The sequence below is a fragment of the Phyllostomus hastatus genome, unplaced genomic scaffold (genome assembly GCF_019186645.2).
Source record: "Phyllostomus hastatus isolate PE091 unplaced genomic scaffold, TTU_PhHast_1.1 phas_contig_524, whole genome shotgun sequence".
NCBI classification, from domain to species: domain Eukaryota; kingdom Metazoa; phylum Chordata; class Mammalia; order Chiroptera; family Phyllostomidae; genus Phyllostomus; species Phyllostomus hastatus.
The window spans coordinates 3,462,140-3,486,630 of NW_025333900.1; the positions used below are offsets into that span (position 1 = coordinate 3,462,140).

The following is a 24,491-nucleotide window of genomic DNA, read 5'->3' on the forward strand; positions in this document are numbered from 1 at the left end:
ATCTTTTAAAAATCTGCATCTTCTTTATTTTGCATACTTTAATATCAGAACAAGATAAACAAAAGAGAAACACCACAATACACAAATTCAAACCTGTTGTCAATATTGGAAAGGAAGGTTTGAAGCCCTTGTATTCTTCTGCCTTAGGCAGAAAGGCAAGAGAGAAAAAAAATCACTAGTCATCAGCAGAGAAAACCAGATGAGCCAGGGCCACTCAGGGCTTCTGGGGGAGCTATGAGATACTATACAAAGGGTACAAGTTCTGCAGGTAGAAACTTCTATTCTCCTTCCTCCATGCTAGAGGCATCCTCATCATGCTCAAAGATGGGGGTATGAGATTTCTCATCAGGAACAGCAGCACTGAGCTCTTCTGCTGTCACTCCATTTTCATCAGTGCTTAGGTCTATCTTGATCATACAATAGATGCAGCTGGACTGAGTTTAGGACATCTCAAGAGAGAAGCCAAAAGAGACCAAACAGCAGCATCAAAAGGTCCTTGACAGTTTTGTCATTCTTGTCTGCCTTCTCCTTCTGCCAGAGTCTCCACAGTGGGGTGGTGAGGTTGATCTTCAGGTGCTTTCTGGCCATCATGTCACCCTCTGTAGAGTTGTCCCAAGGTGCCCAAGCTTTCATGATATGCTCCATGCTGGCTGTCCAGTTGTAGGTACTAGCCACAATGCAGCAAGGTGAAGACACAAACCTATTGGAGATTGTCACCCTTTCAACTTTTTATCCAATATTTTTTTCATAAGTTTGCAGAGGTTCTCAAAGTTGGCCTTGCTCACTTCCATTTTCTTCTCCTCTTTATCCTCAGGTTAACTCCAGGCTCTCCTTGGAACTGAGTCCAAGCTCTTCCCATCAAACTCCTTGAGCTGATGCAAACAATACTCATCGACAGGCTGTCATATAGACTACCTTGACCCCTGCTTACACTCTGTAAAAACAGAGCTGGCAACTTGCTCTTTACCCCACCAATGGTGTCATAGATGAACATTTGTGTCTCCTTCATGAAAGAGACATATTCTGAAAGAGAAGTTATTTCATCTTCAGATTGGGAGGTGTGGTAACAGAGAAGCTCAGAAAGAGGTCACCAGTTGGTAGTCCTCATGGATTCTAAGCTTTAGGTTTTTAGAGAATGCCTTGTACAATTTCTTATCGTTCTTTATCTTCCCCCAATTTAGAGAAGAGCTCAAGGCACTTCTTAATGTTTTTACAAATGACCTTTAAGATTTTGCTCTGCTGGAACATTTCTCTGGAGATGTTCAGGAGCAGATCCTCAGAGTCAACTACATTACAGATGAAGTTGAGATACTCTGGTATCACCTCATTACAGCTGTCCATGATGAGCACATGGTGGACATGGAGTTTGATGTTGTTTTTATTCTTGTTCTCAAAGACATCAAAAGGAGCCCAATGAGGATGAATAGCAGTGCCCTTGATTCCAACTGATCTTATACAGAAAGTGCTTGTCTGCCAAGTGGTCTCCCCAGACATTGGTAAGGTTCTTAAAGAATTCTCTATATTCCTCCTGGACAGTGTCATCAGGGTTTCTAGTTCAAATGGATTTGATTTTGTTCAGTTCTTCCTGATCAATGTATTTCTTCCTAATCTTCTTTGCTTTCTTTTTCTTATCCTAGAACTATCATCCTCATTTGAGCCCACACATGTCTTCAGTCTTGGGTTTCTTCACATCATCTTTATTTTCCTCTTCTTTCTCACCTTTCTCTTCCTCTGTTTCATTATCACTGATTTCTTTCTCCTATTTCTCCTCCAAACAATGGTTGATGGTATAATCTATGAACTGTGAGTGCTTCTTCACCATTTCTTTGACACACTATCCTCTATGTACTCTGTCTGGCCCTTTTTAAGTTGGAGGATCATTATGGGACCCTGACCAATGGGCTCACTGTGGTCAGCTTGTGCAGTGAAGAAACCCCCAGCAGAGGACTTTCAAGTATACTGCTCACCATCATTCTGTGAAAGTGATCACAACCACTTTCTTTGCCACCAGGTAAGCAGAATAAAAGCCAACACCAAATTGTCCAGTCACGGAGATGTCTGCCCCAGCCTGAAGAACCTTCATAAGAACCTTCATTGGTACCTGACTTGGAAATGGTTCCTTGATTATTTATGAGATCAGCTTTGGTCATGCCAATGCCTGTGCCCGTCAGAGTCAGGCTGCACTCCTGGTGGTTAGGGATGATGTCAAAATTTTAGCTCTTTACCACTGTCCAACTTGGAAAGGTCAGTCAGGCTCTCAGTGGTGTATCTTGTCCAAGGCATCATAAGCATTATTAACTGTCGAAGGAAAAGTTCCTTGTTGGAATAAAAAGTATTGATGATCAGAGACATGAGTTAGGCAATTTCTGTCTGGAAGGCAAAAGTTTCCACCTCCTCCTCTTCATGATGTACTTCCTCAGGTATCTTGAAGGTGAAGAGATGCAAGTACAAGAGAGCAAGGTGGGCAGGGACTGTGTCCAGTTCATATACTACACAAGAAGCATGCTAGGGGGTGACTCAAGAGGGAAATATAAAATCTTAAACCAGAAGGAGGACCAGCTGATACAATGGGTGGCACTGAAGAATCCCAACATGTTTAGAAATTGGTGCTATCAGTTATCTCTAGAAGGAGAGTTAAGGTGCACAGTCAAAACAGGAGGATTAAAACTAAAACAGGAGGAGTAGAAAATCGGTTTAAAACTAAAAATCTCTTTTCTGTGCAGTCCTCCTTTACCCCAATAGAAGCCTGAGGGTCTGTTTTCCAGAGATAGAATTAAAGAAACCAGGGTTTCTGGGTAGAGTTATACCAGACACAGTGTGGGGCAGGGGTACTTGAAAGAAGGACTAAGTAGGGTTGAAGGACGATTAAATAAATATTTATACACCAACTAACGGGAACTATGCCCTCTCTTCTCACTATGCTTCAGAATGCTGGCAGCTTGGGTTTATCCTTTGGGCAAGGGTTTGGAAAGTATTTCTTTGGAGAATTCAACTAATGCAAGAGGAAACCCTTAAAGAAACTGACAAGAAGAGGTCCAGAAGGAAATGGCTGACTCTGTAGTGTATAAATTTACCCAGAAGCTCAAAGCTTCCAACTAACTTGAGATTACAATTTTTTCTCATTATGGTAAAATATGTATAATGTAAAATATATTATTTTAATCATTTTTAAGAGTAAAGTTCAGTGGCATTAAGCACATCCATATTGTTGTGTGGCCATTGCCACCATCTGTCCATAGAACTTCTCATCATCCCAGATGAGAAATCTGTACTATTAAACAGTAACTTCCCACCACCCTATACCCTCAGTCCCTGGTGATCTCTACTTTTGATCTCTATAAATTTGACTGTTCTAAGTACCTCATATAAATAGAATCATATTTTTCCTTTAGCACAATGTCTTTAAGGATCATCCATGTAATAGCATGTGTCAGAATTTCCTCCTTTTTAAAGATAGAATACTATTGCATTCATGGACAATACAGGACAAGAAACTGGAGAGTTAAGAGAAAGCCTTTTTGTTAAGTCTGAGAGAGCCTTTTCTTTCTTCTCAAAGCCAGAAAGATTTGTAAATCCTTCCTGCACAGCAGCATGGAGAAGCCACCCCAGGTACTAGTCGCTGCAACAGCAGATGGTTTTGCAGGCCCCACAGTAAAGGAAAGTCCTGTCTTTAAATTGCTTCACATACAGTGTACAGACCTGGACAAAAGCGCATTGAAACAGAAATAGCTATCTAAGGCCATACAGATCAGACTGTTGCAGATCCTGGGCCATTAAGTCTGAACTGTAAACAACCATCAGCAAAGAGAGAGAGAGAATCCCTTGCTGTTGGGAGCACAGCCCTGTTGTGGAAATAACCCCTCTGCTGGGAACTACCATGAAACACAAACTGTACTCAGTGAAGGAAATGACCATAGTCAAGTTGACTGTGGTTTGAGGACTCCGACCAAAGGGGAGATGTTTACAGTAGTCCTGCTTCAGTAAGGGTTCCGCCTGATCCCTATCAAAAGCAATGAGGTCTACATGAGAAATCTACAATGGCTGTATCATTATATTAATTGATGTACTTATGTATTAAGGATTTTTTCACATTTACAGAGTAAATTCTTCCTTCATTGAAATATTTCTGAGTACCTATGTGCCAAATGCTATACTTGACATTTAGAATACAGTGTTGAATAATCCAGACACCTTTTAGAATCTAAGACAGTTAATATATTTTCTATTCATTTTAACAAGTATTTGTTATGTACCTTGAAATTTTAGAAATTATGTTAGAAGCTAAAACAGTGAGCAAAACAGATGATTATTGCCTTATGGAACATTAGATATAGACATATACACTTATGTCAACTGGTTAATAAATAATATGTGGTTTTATATCACATAGCAAAAATCATGATCATTTAAATATTTTCTTGTCTTTCTATGACATTCTAATCACATTACTTTTCTACTTAACACTCTTCAATCATCAAGTACAAAATCTTTACCTTTAGAAACAAGGTCATTTGTGTTGGCTTCTGTGCCTGATTTTCCAACTTATTTTCCCAGATGTCTCTGAAATATACCTATATGAAAATAAGATGAAACTTCTTAAATTTCCGGACATTTACCACACCTGTCTGCTTTTGCATCAACTTTTTAAAAAATTTATCTGAAATCTCCCCAATTCACATGCTCCTACCTTACTCTTCAAAGCTTAACACAGACTTGGCCATTTTGAGACCTGTTACCTTTCCCATGCAGCCACACCTGTAACCTAGCAGAATTTGTTGCCTCTCCTGCCACAGGGTAATTTGATATGTGTAGTGGGACCAAGTCTCAGTCTGCCTACCTAGTCATGTAGGACATATCACTGTGTTCAGTAGGAAACAGTGCACTTTTTTTCTGACTGTATACAAGTGTCACTTTGCCAGGCTACAGAAACCTTTAAATCCAGTCACCTTTGGGATTGGCTCTCCCCACCCCTGGATTGTGCCATGGGTCTGCAGCTGCACAGTCCTGGGATGGGGATGGGGCCCCTCTGTTCAGACAGTGTACCCCTGAGTACCACTGTCTGCCTCCATACAGCCCCTCAGGGTGCACTGGCAATCTGCTGCTTTTGTGCCATGCTTGGGATAGAAACATTTTTGCAAATTCACCTTTGGTCTCATCTGCTGCCTAGACAATTTATGTATCCATTCATTCCTCCCTACAGTATTTCCACGGTCACAGCAGGTGCCTGGGTGACAGGTCTCATTTCCTGCTGCTCCGAGACTCACAGACCTGTCTCTCCCCATCCTCTGTTTTCTGCAATATGAGGAGGGGTGTAGTCTGGTAGAGAGAGGATAGGAGAAGAAAGCATTTACCTTTTAGCTCAACCTCCATCTAACTGTTAGTATTTGTCTTTCACTGCAGCATTCTCCCTACCCTAGGGCTTAGGCTTTTAAAAACAAAAGCCAAGAAGTATACCAGCCTATTTCTGCTTAACCAGCCACCTTTCTCACCTGAGGATGTTAACTTGAAACACATTGAATGAAAGGGGGAACAGACAGAAGTAATGGAAAAAGATTAAAGAACCTCCTGGATTTCTTCAAAATACTATCCTGCTTCACTTGTAAACTAATCAGGGTCACACAGTAGAGTGTTCCTTGGTACTGTGAGCTTGCTGGAGGCAGGGTCATGGCAGAATTACCTTTCATTCTCTGAATCCTGTGTAGCACCTACTGTTTAGTAGAAAATAACCATTTATTGAGTGAATGAATGAATTAATGAATGCATTAACGCATTAGTGAGAGCTCCCTCTTGTTTAAAATTTTCAATGGTTTACCATCACCAATATGATAAAATTATAACTTTTTCGCATGATAGTTAAGGGCTTCCATTACTGATCTTGGTCCAGTTTTTCAGTCCTATCTTATTCTTTTCACTAATCTCTTTATTTGTAGTTTGACTCCTTCATGAAATTGGGAACTTACTGAAGGCAGAGATAATATCATATTCAACTCCAAATGCAAATGTAACAAAATGTGCTCAGTAGTGGTGCATTAATGCATTGTTTAAGCAAAACTCAGAGTATCTGTTTAAAATTTGATCAAGATTCTAGTATCTAGAGCAGGCAGAAGTGGTAAGCATTAGCTCAAATAAAATGGTGCCTAACCAAGGCACATGTCTTTCTAAACTTTTCAAACACATCTGTGTGGTTTTTAGATCTGCCTGTTGCCTAGCAGAGGCACAAAAGTATTTGTGAACATAAAAGGAAGGGAATCACAGTATGAAACTGAGGATGAGTATATGCCAAATTGAGCTGCTTTCAAGGGTAATTGTCATTTTTCTGTTTTTCCAGTATCAGCACATAGCAAACAATATTGTAAGAAAATAAGCATGCTATAATTTTTGAAATCAGATAATGTGAGTATGCCATCTCTATTTTTTCTGTTTTTTTATCATTTTTGCTATTCTAGTTTTTGACTTTTCATATAAATTTTAAAATACTTTTGTACCTTCAAACAGAACAAAATGAAATCTGCTAGAGATTACATTAAGTCTGTATATTAAATGGTCGAGAATTGACAGTTTAACAATACTGAGTCTTCTTTTTCATGAAAACAGTATGTCTCTCTATTTATTTAGATCTGTTGTTATTTCTTTCACTAGTATTTTGTAGTTTTTAACATGGAGATTGTGCATGTGTTTTTTATTTAGTACATTTTATTGATTATGCTATTACAGTTGTCCCATTTTTTTCTCTCCTTCATCCCCTCTACCCTGCATCCCTGCTCTGTCTAGTATTCCACCACCTCAGTTCATGTCTATGGGTTGTACATTTACGTTCTTTGGCTTCTCCATTTCCTATACTATTCTTAACAACACCCCTCCCCCATCTATTTTATGCCTATCATTTATGCTTCTTATTCTCTGTACCTTTTCCCCAATTCTCCCCCCTTCCCCTCCCCCTCCCCACTGATAACCCTCCATGTGATCTCTATTTCTGTGATTCTGTTTCTGTTCTAGTTGTTTGCTTAATTTGTTTTTGTTTTTGATTTTTTAGGTTCATATATTGATAGTTGTGAGTTTGTTGTCATTTTATTATTCATGGTTTTGATCTTCTTTTCCTTAGACAAGTGCCTTTAACATTTCATACAATAAGGACTTGGTGATAATGAACTCCTTTAACTTGACCTTGTCTGGGAAGCACTTTATCTGCCCTTGCATTCTTAATGATAGCTTTGCTGGATAGTGCAATCTTGGATGTAGGGCCTTGCTCTTCATGACTTTGCATACTTCTTTCCAGTCCCTTGTTGCCTATAAGATTTCTTTTGAGAAATCAGCTGATAGTCTTATGGGAACTCCATTATAGGTAACTGTCTCCTTTTCTCTTGCTGCTTTTAAGATTCTCTCCTTATCTTTAATCTTGGGTAATTTAATTATGATGTGTCTTGGTGTGTTCCTCCTTGGGTTCAACTACTCTGGGACTGTATGTGCTTCCTGGAATTGCATGTTTATTTCCTTTGCCAGATTGGGAGTTTTTCATCATTATTTTCTCAAATAAGTTTTCAATTTCTTGCTCTTCCTCTCCTCTTTCTGACATCCCTATGATTCAGATATTGGAATGTTTAAAGTTGTCCCAGAGGTTCCTAAGCCTCTCCTCATTTTTTAAATTCTTGTTTCTTCACTATGTTCCAGTTGAACATTTATTTCTTCCTTCTGTTCCATGACTCAAATTGTTGATTTGAGTATGGTCTCATTACCTTCCCTGTTGGTTCCCTGTATATTTTTCATTTCAGTTTGTATAGCCTTTACTTCTTTGTTTATTTTGCATCTGTACTCAATCATTTCTGTGAGCATCCTGATTACCAGTGTTTTGAACTTTCCATCTGATAGGTTGGCACTCTCCCTGTCACTTAGTTTTTTTTTTCTGGAGTTTTGATCTATTCTTTCATTTGGGCCATATTTCTTTGATTTGGCACACCTGTTGTGTTGTACGGAGTAGAGCCTTAGATATTCATGAGGGTGGGGCAACCCACTTGGTTGTGGTACTACCTGTGGGGGAGGGGTCAGAGAGGAAACAATGCTGCTTGCTCAGCTCTTATCCCATTTTCAGTCATTTACCCTGTTACCCATAAGTGAATTGGACCATTCTAGTACTGATTCCTGGGTGGGTAGGTTTGTAAACATTCTAAGACCCCATGGTTCCCTCCAACAGACTCTCCTGTGAGACTGGGCATTTCTCCTGCCACTGCAACCCCCACAGATTTTCACAGCCCGAGGTTTTGAGGCTTTTCTCTGCACTGGAATGCTGGGTTACTTCTCCCCAGCTATTCCTCCCAGGGTTATACACACGCAAATGTGGGACCACTGGTCTGCCAGCCGCTGCCTTGCTGCACATTCTGTCTGCCTTGGCTCCCAATCTCCACCCTTTTGCCAGTCAGGATGAATGTTCCTTCTTTAACTCCTTCATTGCTGGACTTCCATACAATTTGATTTTCTGGCAGTTCTGGTTGTTTTCTGTTTTTAAATTGGCTGTTGTCCTTCTGGTTGTGCAAGGAAGTGAGACATATCTACCTATGCCTCTATCTTGAGTGGAAGCCCTCTCATTGAGAGAGTGAGCTTAAATTTACTTGAGTCTCTCATCTGTGTGTCAGATAAAACTATACTTCCATTAGCAAATTAAAAAGACACCACCTCAAAAGGTACATTATAAATTTTTAGTCCCATAGCATTTTGTACAAAATTTTTATGTGCTTTAATTCTGCTTGGCTGCCCCTCCTATTGTACCCAGGGTGTTGCATGATTTTTTTAGATTTTAACTTAAATATTTCATTTTTCAGAAGTTACTATAAGTGATATTGTTTTCATTTCAGTTTCTAATTGTTGATTGCTAATCTATAGAAATACAATTGATTATTATATGTGGATATTATATCCTGCAAATTGTAAAATTTACTTATTAATTTTAAGAGCTTTCTGGTAAATTTTGTGAATTTTTCTGTGTAGAAAAGAAAATTCACTTCTTTTTCTTGACTTAATATACTAGCTAGGACTTCTTGTATGATGTTGAATAGGAGTGTTGAGAGTGTGTATCTTAATTTTGCTTCTAATATTAGGGAAAACCCATTTATAAAGTTAAGAAAGTTCTCTTTCTAATAGGACAAAAGCCCCTTTTACAGGCCCTCTTTTCCAGAGCTAGCTGAGCCCCGTAAAGCATGACTGACTCTAATTGTTTCATGAACCTTTGTCCTTAGGACTACAAAATTACTGGAAGCTCCCTGAAGGTGCAGAAGTTCTGAGAACTGAAGAAACAGGACACACCAGACCACAAGTGCTAGAGGACCTGGACCAGACCCAGCACCCAAAGATAACATCAAAACAAATTGCAGCCCAAACAAAACATCCTGTTCTACAACCACCCCATTTCCCAATAAAAGTTCACAGCCCCTACCCCTCAGGGATGGTGCATTTCTCTGCACCTAGCCCTTTCTCTCCCTTGGGAAAGTAAAAATAAAGACTTTACTCTTTGTACTTTCTTCTCTTTGTGAATTCTTTCACAGCCTATGTCACCCACCACCCTAACATTTCTATCCTACTTTACTGAGAATTTTTGGATGTTGAGTTTTTTCAAATAAATTTTCTACATCAATCACTATAATAATGAGGCTGTCCTTTTTTTGATCTATTGATATAATGGATTACATTTATTTGACTTTATAGTATATAATATCTTGGATTAACAGCATGATCCACTTGATTATTTTATATATAGTATATATAAAATATATGCATATTTTATATATATATATACATATATATATATATATATATATATATATATATATATATATGATTTGCTACCTTATTTTGAGGATTTTTGTCCATATATTCATCTGCAGGAGGGTTGTTTTTTTTTACCTGTCTTTGTCTGACTTTTATTTCAGGGTATTACTGACCTGAAAGAATGACTTGGGAATTGGCCTGAACTCTTTACTTTTCAGAAAAAGTTCATATAGAATTGATACTATTTCATCCTTAAGTGTTTGGTAGAATTAATGAGTATACGGGTCTGAAACTTTCTTTTGATGGAAAGTTTTAAACTATGAACTCAATTTCTTTAATAAATATGAAGCCATTATGGAGGCTAAAAAACATTAATATTTTTACTTCCCACATTCTAGGTTCTTCTGATTGGGTTAATACCAAATTGACAGAGACAGATCAACAGGAGAAAATAATACATGTGCATGTGTAATTCACATAGGCATGATTGAAACAGGGTGCAGCCCAGAGGGGGGCCCCAAATAGGGATTTGGAATGGGGTCCAGAACTCAAGATGTCCAGGAAATATTATAACGATATAGGATGCCCTCCCCCATCCCCCTGACCTACAGGTTTGAGTTGGGGGAAGGGACACATGGAGCAGGACCATGCAGAACTATTTCGTACAGCCACAGCTTTGCAGCTAACCTCTTCCGTGGTCATTTAACATATCTATAACCTTTAACTGGTTGCATAGATACGTTAAATAGCTGTGGCTATGCTTTGAGCCAGGGGGATAGAAGTGACTTCCACTCAAGATGTGACTGGGGGGCAGGTCCCCCTGGTTACAGTGCCTGTGTGAGCTTGGACAAGATTGGCTCCATGACATGGGGGCTGCACCTGCCCAGCCTCATGATGGCAGGCCAGTAAACTTGGAATAATACAGGAATGCTGGCAGGTGTAACTGATTGTAGGAGGAGTAGGAAATGGGGGTACAGAGGAAGATTGGCATGGGGATTTAAACCCAGACATGGCATCCACCGGGGAGAGAACTGTGCAATTTTGCCAGGGTGGGGACCCCCGCAGCCATGAGAGAGAGAACCATGAGGTTTTGGCCAGAGTGAGGACCATGTGGCTGTGGCAATAGAAGAGGACCACATGGCTTTGAGGTGTTCCCTTTGGCCACGTGGCCTAGGAAGCAGGAGAGACTTGGCCTGGAAGAAGGGTGAAAGGACTCTTGCCAGTAGGCCATGAGAAGGTGCCACAAGGCTTTGGATTAACTGGGGTCCAAAGCTGGAGATCCTGATAGCAACACAGCGGATGGTGCCAGGAGCCTGAATCTACTTCTTTTCCTGAGATACAGTACCCCAAATTAGGGCAGAGGGAGAAGGAAGGACTGTGTGCAGCTGTGGGTATCCTAAAGGACTTTGATATTTTAATGAAAACATTAGGTCACTACTTTAAGTCTGTATAGTTTTAATAAACATTTCCTTTCTTTTTCACAAATCTCTGGCATTGAGAGATGTCTTTCCTCTGGCAGCGGATAATTTGAACCTAGTGGAGGGTCCTTTCGGTAATAGTATATCATACCCCACCTTTGGCCCTGTTTCTGTAACATGATCATTCTATGAAAATTCTAAAGAGAGAAAGACAGCATTGGGTGTTTAAGACATTTTGGAGAAAAGAGAAAGGGAGAATTGGGTCTTAGACTTTTGAAGTGAGAATGGACAATTTTCAGGTAGTAGAGGAAGAACTGTGGAACACACAAGGCAGGTAAATCCTTGCTAGATGACTCAGAAACAAGGGTAACTAGTTAACAGACACCTGCCTGAAGCCCTCTTGTTTACCACACTTAACTCAAATTAGGCTAAGGCAGCGCCCTAAGATCTTTTGGGCAGGAAAAGAGGGGAGGGCCAAAGGTTTTTCTTCTGAATCTTTTGTTTCTTAATAAATAGCTTAAAATCAATATCCAAAAAAGCAGCTTCAGAGTGACAGAATTTTGGTTCCTTCTCCGTTCAAGTTTTCTTTTCTTCTTGGATGAGTTTGGTAGTTTGTGTCTTTCAAATATTTGGTCCATTTTATGAAAGTTGTTGAACTAATGTTTGTAAAGGTTTTGTAATATCCTTTTATTTTTTTAATGTCTCTGGGGTCTGTAATTATGATACTGGGTGTAGATAGGGGTTCAGAAAAAAAGTCTCCACAGCCTTGGGTTGGGAGATGGAAAAGCTGAGCACAGGGATTGGGAGATTTTGTATATCTTTGACAACTTGGCTAGGTTTATAGTTATGCTAAATAACTGAGCCTACCCCTTGAGACAAGGGAGATGGATGTTTCTTTAACCCATGATGTTAAGATGCTCTGGCAAGAGGCAGGAAGGTGGTTTGCTCTGTGTCACAGGGCCATGCCTGCCCAGGCTAAAGACTAACAAGTGGCAGCCAGAGAAAGGCAGAAGATACAGGGGATGGCCAGATATAACCCACTGTGGGAGGAGTTGGAAATAGGGTTATGCATGAGGCACAGGATGAGGATTTAAATTAGGCGCAGCAGCCACTTGAGCTCTTGGCTATGCAGGGTGGAAGGGTGTAGAAGGGCCCCACCAGCCTGCCATGAGGTGCACGCACTCGTGCGCTCTCTCTCTCTCTCTCTCTCTCTCTCTCTCTCTCTCTGTGTCTCTCTTGTATGCAGGCTCAAAGTAGTAGTAGTGAGAGGGGAGGCATGCTGTCTGTAGTAAGGGATTTTTGCCATATGGTTTGAATGAGCAGTGAGAGGGGAGAAGTAAGCAAGCAGCTATGTAGTTTATAGTGACGAAGGAGGCCATGTGGCCTGGGCTAATAAGAGAGAAGATGCTGCTGCTGTGATCGCGCCTACTCTGTCTGACTCTGGAGCTGCAAAGGACTTCCTCGCAAGATCCTGATCTGCTTATATCTGGATTTTACCTGGACTCTCTGGGTTTGTGCCTTTTCTGGACTATTACATGGAGGCTGATGACTCTGTACTCCAGATCCTGAAGGAGAGAGCTGCTGCATGAGAATGAAGACTTTAGTACCTTCCAGAGGGACAGGAGAACTGTTTGCACAGCTGGATTAAGACCAGATAAAAATATGGGGAACTTTTGGGATTTGCAGCTTATTGCTTGGTGGGGGGGATTGGAAGTGCTGAGTCTCTTGGGAAAGGAGGGCTCAGAGCATGAGTGTTCCCAGAGCCCCGAAGGTTGGAATGTTGGAATTACAGACCTGCTCCTCCCAGCATTAATTTTGGGTCTTACACCAAGGCGACATGTGGATGGGCCCTTGTCTGTTCAGTAACAATTCTGTGCCCTCTATTATTCCTGATAGTAATAATTTGTATCTTTTTTCTTTTTTTCTTTGTCAGATTGGCTAGTGGTTTATCAATTTTATTGATCTTTTCAAAAAGTTCATTGTTTATTTCATGAATTTTCTTTTTAATATATAAATTTAATAATCCATTTTATTCTTATTCTTATCTTTATTATATCTTCTGTCTGCTTCCTTTGGGTTTCTTTTGCTTTTTTTTAGTTTATTTTTTATTTTTAATTGAATTTATTGTGGTGTCATTGGTTAATAAAATTATATAGGTGTCAGGTATGCAATTCTATAATACATCATCTGAATATTATACTGTGTGTTGACCATCCCAAGTGAAATCTCCTTCCAGTTTCTTAATGTGAAAAGTTAGATTTTTCCATTGAAGTCCTTCTTTTCTAATAAATAGTTTAATGTTATGAGTATTTCTCCAAGCTCAGCTTAATCTTTATTCAACATATTTAGAAATGTATTTTTATTTTTAATTCAAAATATTTTCTAATTTTCCTTGAGACTGTTGCTAACAACATGAACTGAGTTGTCTGATAATAAATCTGAGTGGTCTTTAGGTATGGTTAACTGAGTAATGTTAATCTCGCTTTCCTTTTCTCTCTAAATGAAGTGAGGCATTGTAAGAATAATTTTAAGAAATAAAGCATGGCATAAACTATTTACCTTGTATGGCTTAAATGTAATTTAAACTTTAGCAATTAAATATAATAATTTTTCTGCAACTTAATTCTGGGAAGATTCTAGAACCAAAATCTTGAAATCTCAGAATCAAAAAACTTACTATACCCATAGCAACTCATCTTCCAGAAATATGCTATGATGTCATTTTTCAAACTCTAGTTTGCATAAACATCACTTTGAGAGTGTATTCTGGGCCCCCACTACAAAAGATCCCAATTCAGTAGATCAGGGATTTGCATAAGAACTTGAATTTCTAGCAGTTTTTCCAGGTGATGCTTATGCTGCTGGTCTGAGGACCACACTATGGATAGAATTATTCTACAGCATTAGGAAATATTGTCCAACAAGTTCTCTTTGACATTTCATTGCCAGTGGAAATCAGGCTGTTCCACAGGATCATGATAAAAGCATTCCATTGACCCACACATGGGAGGCTGTGAGGTGACAAGGTTTATTCAGGTAAAAATCTGCTCCTGAATTTCCAGTGTCCCATTTCTATCTGTCCCTCCATAGAAGGAGTCCAACGATGTCTTCAGCAAGGCCAAAACAAAGGCCAGTGTCTAGGGTTTCTGTTTCATACTGAAGCTTAGTCCTTTGGAGGCTTGTGGGTCTTCTGTGGGCCTGGTAGCTCCTAGATCCTCATGGTCACATGTTCCTGGGCAAGAGAGAGTACATAGGGTGATTGCAGGTCAGAGACAGAGAGAGAGAGAGAGAGAGAGAGAGGGAAAGAGAGAGGAGGGGCTGTAGGAGATCGTTCTGCGTGGTGTGGGCCCAGCTCCCACTCGGAGATGCACAGGACCCACGCCCACGGATAGGTTCTCCTGTGGGCAATCAGGCCTGCAATGTGCCTGGGCCACTTTGAGACTTACATTTTGCTAAAAATTCCCTCACCCTGAATTGAGATAGCAAATGCTTACTGTAACTTCCTAAAATCAATGCTAAACCTTCCAATTACCAGTGTAAACAGTCCAACTACTCTTCCCTTTTCATTTGCAAATATCCCTCTTCTGTGATGTGATTAGCAGCATTGGCTCTGCTGTTTTCTGTAAAAGGTAACCACCTAAAGCTAACCTGTGCATAGTAAATGAGGACCATCCTGTAATGTGACCAGAAAAAGAAATAAAGGGCTGTCACGGCAGAGGATGTGGCTTTTGGCTCCTTTTGAGAGAAAAGCCATGCTTGCCCTTTTCCTCCACAGGACTCTGTAGTCTGTGTGAATGTCTTTCCTCCATCCACAAAGTCGAAGACCCCACAAGCCAGGGTCCAAATCAGGGGGCTTCTTTGTTCCTTTGGGGTTATAATCAGGAACTTTTTCAAAATAAATAATCAACTTCCCAAGCTTTCATGGGCTTCTGATGAGTCCACCCCCTAGTTAGACTGACAGCCCTCTGTGGTCAAGCACTTCACCCTGTGCCTCCCAACAATCTGGTGCCTAAGTGGGGACAGTGCTCCTGGGGAGATATCTTGTGCTCTGAGGACTAAGTCTCCTTGGAGTTTGTGAGTGAGTCTGTAAATGCTATAGCTTCCTGGCTAAGCAAGCAGGTCCACAGTTTATTAATCTTAATGTCTAATTTCCTTTGCTTTCTTTCTTATTGCTACCTGGTAACTACCTATGGTAACAATGTTTCCATACTTTGCTTGATTCCTTATCTCTTTTCCTTTTTTACTTATTTGAAATCTTACATATCTACTTTTTGCCCTCTAACTTTGGGTATCTTCCAAGATTATAACTTTGGTTATCTCTGCATTTTTCTTCCATTATACAGTCAACAACTGTTTGAGAATTTACTAATTGTTAAACTTGGCTCTAGGTACTATGTAAGGCAAAATTATGCCCTTTGCTTCAGTATTATCTTGTCTGTGAACGTTTTCTCAGAACTTTCTCACAAACATGATCATCTCTTCTTTTGCCTTCCCATAGCTCTTCATATGTTTTACTCATCTGGCTTTTATTTCGTACTATCTTGGTTGGGAATTCCCCGCCCCCCCCCCCCCAAATATGCCAAATTTTGATTGAAAACAGGATTTGAACTGGGCAAAAGTATCTCAACCTACAATTTTTATTTTTGTCACCCATCTGTATTTACTCTTTCAGGTTCAATAATTATATCAGCCTTGATCAGAAAACTGTGACAATCTTTTCAACACAATACCACTTTATATCAATAAAAAGTACATGTTGGAGTTATAAAAAATTTTGAATTCACATTTAGAGATGCTGCAAGATGTCAGGGAAAATGAAATAAAATTCTACTTCTAAGCATATTGGCAGAAGAAATATAAATTAATATTTACTTTTATCTAATTCAGTTCAATCATTATTGACAAATCACAATATGCAAAACATATTATACTTGCATGCATATTTTTATCTAGCCTATATTATGCCTCCCTAAATTTTGTGGGAAAAATATAGATTGGCCCTGCCCTCTCCAGTTCGTGTGTGGTAATAGTCAACGAAAATGATGCTCATCTCTCTGAATGTTTCTGTGTTTAAAAAGGGAAGAAGTGAGAACAGGTTGAAATATTTCCAAATAAAGTCTGAGTAAACATCAACAGAGACCTCTCTGAGATTTCTCTGTCCTGTCCTCCAAACTTTCTTCTCTGTGATATCAAGAGGTCATATAGCAAGTCCTAGGGTTGCAATAGAAATCCAAGCCTGACCTGATTGACTAGATCCTCAAATGCTGAATTTTTCTGGGCAAATAATTAGCTTGGGATAATAATTAAATAAGAGAAATTAGAGAGAGCTATGAGTAAACCAGTAGATCTTTGAAATCAAATAGATTTAACATAGAATGAATACCAGGCATTTCTTGGGGAAGGAGGGAAGAATAGTTCTCTGTCAACTAACCTTGTGACCATAAAACTTAGAATATCACAAATATTCTGCCAGGGTTCTCCGGGACCAGGAGAAAGAGTTCCCATATCTTTTTGCGTTACAGTGGAGACATATCACACCCACATTCAACTTATATTCAACACACATTCAACAATCACTACAACATATTTTTCATACAACATAGCCCTTAAATGCACACCAGCTACTTTATCTGGTACTTGAGGAAAGAAATAGAAATGTGTTCCAATGATGGAAAAAAAACTGTCGGTACTGGCTCCACTGGAAGATGGTGCAATATGTGCAAAGCATACATACTGTGATTTGTGGGTGATTTAAGGGACTTTTCTTGATGGAAGAAAGCTGATATTGTGGTGCCCCTGGGGCTTTCATAGGCAGCTGTGGAATTAGGTCAGTGCTTTCCAGACACTGCTCTTCTAGGTCAACAGCAGATGAGCTAGAGGAAATATGGGTCTTTAGGGAAACCACCTTCTCCATCCTTTCTATCCTCTGCACACCCTTCCTTCTTCCCTCTTTTCTAATTCTTCTATCAGAGAACTTTGTTCATTTCACCAGATGGAGCATGGGAGATGGTGCAGTGAAGACTTCATTGAAGGAAAAAGTTGGTGCAGAGCACCTTTGGTGGTAACTTTGACCCCAGCTACATCCAGCTAAGCATCACCACAGCTGGGTGGTTTCCTAAGCATGAGAGTCCTTGAGTTGTCCTCACTGTGAGATCAAGTTTGGGATTATTGCTAGGTATGACATCACACTGAGACTATTTCTAAAGGTTATCAGGTCTTAAGAGGAAGGAAGGGAGTTATATTTATTGTTGCTATTATGAAGAATTATGACGGAAATCTATAACGAGAAGAAAAGTCCAGATATCCTGAAAGAAATGGAAGGCAAAGCAAAGTAGGAACTTGTGGTACCACGGCAAGTTGCTAATTCATCAATGGGCTGTGTGATTGCTCCAAAGAAACAAAGTCACCAGAAAAACCTTTACTTGGAAACTAAATTAAGAATAAGGTCCCCCATTGTTTGTCTTCTAGCTATCAGAGTTCATGAGTGTCTTGCTTTGTCCCCAGAGGCTCTGTTTCTGTATTCTAGGCCAGCTCTGATTGAGAGGAAGCCATATATCTTCTATTTCTGTCTTGTGCTTAACACAGTAACATTAACAGAAGGAAATGAGGTTATGTGAACTTCCCATGGATATTTTGATGTGAGTGATTCAGTCGATACAAAGGATTCCCTGTGAAACACATCCAAATGAATGGAATCAACTTGATTCTAGTGATTCCTCTAGGTTTTACCAGCTCAGCAAAGAGGAAAGAATATTCTGAGAGACACTGACTCTATAACTATATGCAGATGGCCAAAATCCATAATAGAAGATGCTCCCAAATAAAATAAAACAATGCAAAAATTTTCCACTGCAAATGGGTTAGACATGGAATATTTTAATGACTAAGTCAATTTGAATGCAAATAGCCATTATTTCATTTTCTAAATAAAAGATTATTGCTGTATTGTTGTTAGTGGCTAATTCAAAAACTTCTTTATTGTTAAAATCTTCTGAAGAATACTGAGAAAAATTAACTTCTGGGCAAAATTTTAGATTCATTCAGAACTTAGCCAAAGTGAAAATTATTACAGAAGGAAATTTTTGCAGTTTAATCTTAGAAACCAGTTTCCTACACTCCCCCCATAAACACACACACACACACACACACACACCCCTTAGATTTCTGCTTTTCAGGAGGTGTTAATCAAAGCCCCATAGATAATATTTACCTTTAGCATGGGGCAAAGTTAAACAAACAAGCAAACAAAAGTCATTTTCCTAAGCAAAAATTAGAATACATGTTCCCAGTTTTGGTCCTAAGGAAGAATAATTCCAGTCTCCTCTCTGAAATATAAGTGAAACTTAAATCTGTAAAGGAGAAGGTAGAACCATAGTGACACTGAATTGGAGAGAGGGAAAACAAGTGTCTTTGAAATTAATCTGCAGATTCTATCTGCCTTTGGGACCACCTGAAACACAGAATCCTTGACTTCTGCTCCTCAGTCCTATCCAATCAGTTACCATATTTTTCGTATTCATCTTTTCTTTTCTAATTTTTTATTCAACCCCAAGTGTGATAAGCCAACATTTTAAAAATAGTAGGTATTCAATAAACATTCCATGAATAAATGAATGTTCCTTATTCACTTCTAGGCTCCCAATACTTGTTTGGCTCTCAAGTACCTCTCAAGAGATATTGGTGTACATGCAATTCAGTAATTGGCCATTACCACAGGAGTTACTTCTACTTCATTAACAGCCTGGCCATTATATGTTCTTGTGGGTTGCTGAAGCCTGAAATTATTTACCTCATAAAATGTGAATTGGGATCAAATATGAATAAAAGAAGGGAAAACTTTAATTTCTAGACCCATCACAGAAATCCTTAGGCACTTCCACTTCTTCCCCTCTTTCACAACTGGTGGCCAGTAAGTGTAAATATAATTCAGACACAAAAGGAGGAAAAACTCTCAAAAAGACAATTAGAAGCTTTAGACAGGTAAGCATGACTGTGAGGCAAACTCTCCTAAGAGCATCTGCCACCTCTTTCAGAAAGCCACCAGCTTTTGTTTTCATCAATACATGCTACCACAAGGTCCCTTGTTACTAAAATAAATTATGAATAAAGAATTGGTAACAAAGGTACTATAGCACCTCTGGATCTGGTAAAATGAAAGAACACTGTCTTCTTTGATAGAAATGTTGGTGCCAACAAAAGTGCAAGAAGAAAGAAAAAATTTGCCTTGATGCTATTTCCCTTGAATTTCCCACTTTCCAGCCTTGAAAACAATCTATTCAAAATGTTCACAGAAAGAAGTTTCTGCTCAGCCTTTGGGAGAATGCAGGACCTACGTTTATATTCCACAATAAACTTAGTTGGCAATATCAGTAAATACATTGCACTCAAACAAAACTGTTCAAGGATAAATTCCATGCCATTGAGATGGAAGGCTCAGACACCAGGTGGTACTCATCTGAGTCTCCATGCTTACAGGTAACAGCGAGTGGAGGCTAATGCAGGTTTGGAAGAAACTAAAGACTTATTATACCTAAATGTGGTTTTTTTTGTTGACCAAAATGAGAAAGTGGTAAATGTCCAATTACATACTGAATAGACTCCAAAGCATTTCAGAGAAAACCAAGTGTAGTGATGCTGAGGCACCATTATATCAGCCTTGCCAGGTCAATCCCTGGGATAAGTCTGAGGGTTTGTGTAATAGTTATATCACTTGCATGGGTCCAAAATGAGCTTTGGGGGCTAGATCACAAACCACCTTCTCAGATGTTCCCAGTTATTTGTTTTGTCTCGTAGAACCACTTCATCCCTTTTAGCACATGACAACCTTCCAAAGAAAAAATGTCCTGGACTTCTTGATTATTTCTGTTTCTTTTTGACAAAAGATTTATTGTCATTATTGAGTCTATTCTTCTTCCATAAAACATGGCACCCAATATTTGCTGTCCTGGACAAATCATTTCATAAAGTACTTCTCAAGTGTATTCAAATGATGGATAACATGGGTGTTTTGTATCACTGGTGAGAGATGAATAGGGTCTTGTTATCCAGAGACTGTGAGACTAGTGCCCTGTGAAGTAGCTGTGCATCCAGAATGCAGAATAAGTCTTTCAGGATCATTGGAGCCAGCCATGCTCATGAAACTCATCTAAGAAAATTCTTGTAAGGTGTGAAAGTGGAGAATAAAGGGCTTGAAATATCCAGCCATGGTCTTAATCCTCAATGTTGATTACAATGAGAGTTGCATTAGTTTTTATAAACTAGAAATGGACCTTGAGACAAGTAGTATAAAAGAGGCTAGATGAACTTGACTATTAGGGAAACACAAAGTATAACCAGAAAAAGATACTATTTCACACCTACTAATTTGTCCAAAAAAAATGTTGTGAAGATGCAGAGCAATATGTATGCACACTGCTGTGGAAATGAAAATTGGCACAAACACTTTGGAGAGCAGCTTGGCAATTGGAAGATACTTTTTAAGGTGACCAAAATCACATTCCCAGGTTTATCCTCTATTCTGAAGAATTCCTACCACATATGAAAAAGGAAACATGTAGAAAAATATCCCATGCAGCCTGGTTTATGTTAGTCATTGATACTTTTAGCCAGATAGAATCATTTCCTCACCCCTTCCAGGTACATTCCTCCCTGGGCTTTTGGCTCCCTTGTGGCTGGATGGAGCCCTATCACTAATTCTGGGTATTGAGCTGTGGGCAGAAATGACAGATATCATGGCTTGATGTGGATCCCAGCTCCCAGGGTCCACAGCATTATGGATTAGACTAGACGAATTCACACAGACTACCAAGTCCTGTGGAGGAAAAGGGATGGCACGGCTTTTCTCTCAAGCGGAGAGCACCTCGACCCTTGCCTTGATAATCTTTTATTGGGTTCAATTTGCACAGGAATACAGGGTGTATATGTAAAGCTCATCAATCATTGTCAGGTAGAAATGATTAAACAATAGATAACATTCTGAGGGCTTATTCTGAGTCAGGGTCAGATAGTTAAAGGGCCATAAAACTTTGGGGAACAAACTCACTTCTTGCTTGGACCCTTATCATTTAAATTGAGGGTATTAGCAAAGTAGGTTTCATAGGATTTTATGCATTCTTTCTTGGGCCTGATTGCCCTAGGGAACCCGCCCTTTCCAGCACAGGGACACATCCACCTCCAGCATTGTTTCAGGCTTAAGTCAGGCAGGGGAAGTAAGGCAGCCAAGAGTTAGGAGACTTCTTGCAGACAGAATGAGGACTCAGGCTATGTCAAAACTGAGGGGTGAGGGTCCATCACCCCCTTTTACTATAGGCCCCCAAGTCCTTTCCTGAGGGGCCCCTTCATGACGGTGTCTGTCTTAGGTGATCCCTCTTTTGAGGCATCTTACCCATCATTGGCTAACCAGTCATCTGACCTGGGGCCAAGCAGGGTGAAGACAAAGGGGACAGAGGTGGTGACCCTACAAGGAAGATAAGCTTTGTCTCCTAAGTAAACTATGGTCCCAAGGTCCTTTACTCAGCCTTAGCCATGGGGGATTACAACTTCTGAAACCATGCAGAGCAGTTCCCAACAATGGCTAGAGTATATTTAAGACCAATGTGACTCTTCCAAGTTATACTAATCCACCAGTCAAAGAAGAAATTCCAATGGAACACTAGAAATCTTCAAATAAAAATAACAATACTATATGTCAAAACTTATTCATGCTACAAGCATGTATCATTGTACTATTAAATATGGCATATCAAAACTATAGCCATGCTTGCAAGGAAATTCATAGCTCCAAATGCATATTAAGAAAGAAGAAAAGCTGAAATATCAATAAACTTTGAATATTTAGATTCCCCAGATGCAGATCCCAAACCAAAGATTCAAGAGCAAACAGGTTATTAGGAGTAAATTAGCTTTCCATGGCTGCAATAACGATATACCCTAGACTGGGTAAGTTAACAGAAATTTATTTCTTCATGGTTCTGGAGACTATAAATCTGAGATCAAGGTGTTAGCGGGATTGGTTTCATCTGAGACCTCTCTCTTCGGCATTTTGATGGTTGCCTTTCCCTGTGTCCTCACATGGTCTTCCTTCTGTGTGTGTCTGTATCCTGATCTGCTCTTTTTATAAGGACACAAGTCATACTGGCTTAATGCCCACCCCCAATGACCTCATTTTAACTTAACTGCCCCTTTAAAGACCACATCTTCAAAATACAGTCATATTCTAAGATACTGCGGTTCAGTCTTCAACATAAAATTTGGGGTGGGGGTGACACAATTCAGTGTATAACAGGAAGTTTCTGGGTGAATAGGTAAAAACATAACTAGAAACTGAGACAGCGAAAGGAAGGTAACCAATAAAGGATATTCCATTACGGCACCACAACAACAGGTGACTGGAATTAGATTGTTAAAGAAACTTTGGCAAACTATCCAAAATATGTTTCAGAAGTACCTTAGCCAAAGGATAAGAAACTGGGTTGTATGTACCCTGACAACCCTTGGTCTTTGGATAAAGGTTTCCCCAGGGAGATGTCAATTCCAAGGCACATCTAGCCCACTGTGATCACGAACTAAGTGGGTTCAGGCAGTTTGAGGGCAGCCCTCTGGCAAAGACTCCCGCACAGGCCTTTGGAAGTCAGGCTGGTATGCATGGGAACAGCAGCAGGATCTGGAGCATGCGGGCAGAGTCCCAACCACATGAGCTTAACAGACCTCTCTAGAAGTCACAGAGAGAGCTGCAAACAAGCCCAATGGGAATATAATAATTGAAAAAATTCAAATGTTTAAATAGATAAGATCCACAAAACAATAGATTGCTTCATTAAAATACTAATGAAATTTAAAATTACTGTTAAGACTTGTCAATTAAGATAGAGAAGAGGCACAAGTAAACAATGTCAGAAATTTTAAAACAGGACATCTTGACGGATCCTGCAGACGTGCATCATTAATGGAAGAAATAGAAATAAAAGAGTGGGTAGCAACTCCATTCCTAGATATATACTGAAAAGAATTGAAAACAGGTACTCAAACAAATCCATGTATATACATGTTCACAGCAGCACTCTTCACAAAGGCCAGAAGATGGAAAAAACACTCAAATTTTCATCAATGAATAAATGGTCAAACAAATTATGGTATATCCATATAAGAGAATGTTTTCAGCCATAAAAAGGAATGAAGTACTGATACATGATATGACATGTATGAACCTCAAAAACATTATGCTGAGTGAAAGAAGCTACACACAAAAGACTATATATTATATGATATAATTTATATGAAATATCCAGAGTGGGTCTATGTATGGTGACGAAGAGATGGTTGCAGTTGGTTGCGAGCTCGGAGGAAAGGGTGAATGGAGATCGACTGCGAATACGTACAGGCTTTCCTTTTGGAATGATAAAAACATTCTGGAATTAGATAGAAGTGTGATTGCACAACATTGTGAAAGTACTAAATGCTACTGAGTTGTTTACTTTGAAATTTATCATATTATGTGAATCCTCCCTCAGTTGAAAAAATTGAGAGAGGATGAGAAAAGCAGAAATACCTAGCAGTATTTAAGTATGGAATGCAGACCATGTGCCAGATCTATAATCACCGCATTCTGTCCATTTTTTTATTTTATGATCTCATTCAATATTCACAGTTGTCCCACAAGGGAGGGATTGCTAATAATATTCATTTTTGCAGAGGACAAAGGAGTTATGGGAAAGAAATTGATTGTTTCTCTGTCTTTGTGTCACTTTGTGTTTTGCAGAGTTGATCCAGAGTTGTCTCTTAAGCAGCAGAACCAAGAAACACAGATGAAATTGATTTAAGCCCTGAGGATGTCTCAGCTCAAGGAGGTGGACCAGGGAACAGTGAGGTGCTCTGATATTCCAAACACAGCCTGTGCTTGGCCACTTAGGAAGATAGATTTGTTGCTGGCAACAAGTACTTAGGACGTGTGTGATTTGGCACATCTCGAGCTGTGAAATAGACGCAATGCAGGCAAAAAAAATAAATGATCTTATGGGGAGGGGTGGTGTAGGGTGCTAATTGCCACCTGCAGTGCCTGGAGGTGGAATGGAGAGGGGTGAAGAATCTCTTTTCAATAGATTTTCAGGATGGGAAAATCATATTGCAACCCTTAAGCACTTGGGAATGATTGTACAAAGGACAGACAGCACACCTACTATGAATCTGGAAAATCAGGACAGTCCCTGCAAATTACTTTGCAGATTCCTGCATGTCAGAAGTAAAGGTCAGAGGATTTCAACTGCCAGTGGCCTTCTTACTCTTTCCAGCCATGTATACTGAGCCCCAAACAGACAGCAG

The 24,491-nt window shown here is 39.5% G+C and overlaps 1 pseudogene; it reads right to left on the bottom strand.

Annotated features, from left to right (window-relative positions):
* Window positions 1-278: 278 nt before the first annotated feature.
* Window positions 279-24,491, bottom strand: part of LOC123823961 — a 29,550-nt pseudogene continuing 5,337 nt past the window's right edge.